Here is a 2,500-nt window from a genome sequence, read left to right as displayed (position 1 = left end):
AAGCAAATCATAATGATTTTTTTTTCTATTTCCGGTTATCCTTTGATGATGCCTTGAAATGGATTCATCAAAATCCTTATCCTTCTTATCAACATATCTTTGTTCTCGGTATCTTTGATTAGTTTGATGCCTACTCGTATGAACTAATGAAATACCTATGGTTTGATACATAATAAACTGTCCATCATTTTTTACAGACAGACGAAGGGGTTCGATAATTAATATCCCCCTTTTCATCAATTCTGTAAGAGTTAAATTCTTCTGAATCAGCATTATATCCAGATTCATTTCTCTCCTTTGAATAGAGGATATAGTAATTTTTCTTGGATTTCTCAGTCTAAGCAGGAGACAATATACTTTGATATTATTGATCATTCTTTGATTCAAAGCATTATCCCATCTCAATTGAAAAAGTAAATACTTTTTCAGGAAGAAATCTAGTTCTGCTTCGGTATTGCTCTTGTATTGTTTTTTCTTTTTACGGTTTTTCATGTTTGATTCTGAATAATCTTCTTCAATATCTTTTTGTTCGGTTGAGGGAACAGATACAAGATTTACTTGGTTTTGTGCATTTGATCTAAGATCTCTTTGGCCTGCAGATTCTTTTTCTTTTTTATTTTTATTCTTTAATTCCATTTTTTTTTTTTCATTCGAGGGTATAACCCCCTTTTGCTTTCTATTGATGTTTTTATTTTCACTACCATTTTCATTTATATTAAAAAAAAGTAATTTGCTTGGTATAAACCACGGTTTCATTTTATATGCATTATAAAGTAGTACAAATTCTGGGAAGAACCAAAGTTTCAGATTCGATATAGGACGACTTAGTATTTCTTCATTCATTCCCATCCAATCAAAAAATATTTTTTTTTGATTGGGTGAATTGATTTCTTGATCCTGAGGAATCGTAAGATAAAAAAGATCTTTTTTATCAATTTTATCAATTATTTGATAATTATTAGTCCCGGTTTTAGTATTTTTATTCTTGTTGGTATCGATCTTGATCCAGGCCTCAATATCGATTTTCTTTTTAAGACAAAAATGGAGAATTTTCCAATCAAAATATTTTCGATCCGGATTTTTTTCCATATACATAATATCACTTTTTCCTAAATAATTTTTGATAGGGATATCCCCTAGTATATCAAAAAATTTGCCCTTATGTTTATGTGTGTTGTAATTATAAAAACTCTCTCGATTCTTATTTACTTGGAATGGTGATCCATAAATATATGGGTCCCTCTTATTTTCATAATTAATAGATCTATAAGATAAAAGATTATATCTATAGTATTTTTGAAAATTCTCATTTTGATTTGGTAATGAATATACTTCGTAATCGTTTTGTTTTTTGTAATGAATTAATAGGTCTTTTTCATATGAATTCTCTTTGTTTAAATCTTGATTTTGAATTGTACGACATTTATTGATTCTATTTTTCCATTTTGCTGCTATTAATCTAGACCATCTAATCTGAGATAAATGGTATTGATAATGACCTCTTAACCAGTTTTTCCATTGATTTATTCCAGAATTCCGAAGTTTCTTATGTCTTAATTCATAATGAATTATTCCTTGTTTTCCAAAATAATCTTTTATTGAAGTCTTAAGAAAAAAAGACGTTCCGTGATATTGAAGAATAGATCTTAACTTATACAAGTTAAGAACTTGTGTTTGTGATATTTTGTAAAATACATATGCTTGTGACAAGGAGGATAAGTCAAAAAAATTCTGTGAATTCTTATTACTAATATTATAAAGTGACTTTTTTATAGTCGAAATAAAATTCATTTTATTTTGATTTGTTTTATTAATTCTTTTTTTATTTTTTTTATTATTGTAAATGGATTTATCAATCATTTTTTTTGTTGATTCAACAAAAAGTTGTATATTAATTCTGGGAATATTAATAATAGATAGAAGGATATCTGCGTATATCCTTTCAGTGAAAAATTTTATAAAATAATGTAATTTACGGATTAATCGAGTATTTCTTCTTTTTAATATTTGCCAATTTGGTGATTCCAATCTTTTAGCATTATAACTTGTTTTATTAGGACTATCATTTATTTCTGGAGTCACTTTTTTTTTATTTTTTGTAATTCTTTTTATTTGATTTCTGATTGTGCTTGTTCTATCAGTCAGATCTTTCATTTTTTTTTCTGTCAGTAAAAAATTTGTCCAATATGTAGATTGAATTCGACTAAAGGATTTATGAATTATATGATTGCGGGTTATAGAATCTTTTTCTTTTTTTTTTTTAGTTTCGCTTGATTTATATATTTCTCTCAATCTAAATAATAGAATTGGATTTACTTTTGAGAGTTCTTTTTTTATTTTTTTTAAAAACGGAATGCCCTTGATAATCCATTTTTTTGTTTTTTTTGAGATATTTAGAAATTTTGTTCTTTCTTTTAAAACTTTTAGAAATATAAAATACTTTTTTTTCAATTTTCCAATTTTTTTTTCGAGTTTCTTAAAAATGGGTTCAAAAAAGGAA

This window comes from Camellia sinensis, unplaced genomic scaffold (assembly GCF_055761805.1).
Source record: "Camellia sinensis isolate YWXY unplaced genomic scaffold, ASM5576180v1 Unanchor287, whole genome shotgun sequence".
Lineage (NCBI taxonomy): Eukaryota > Viridiplantae > Streptophyta > Magnoliopsida > Ericales > Theaceae > Camellia > Camellia sinensis.
Note: the sequence above shows the minus strand (reverse complement) of the source record.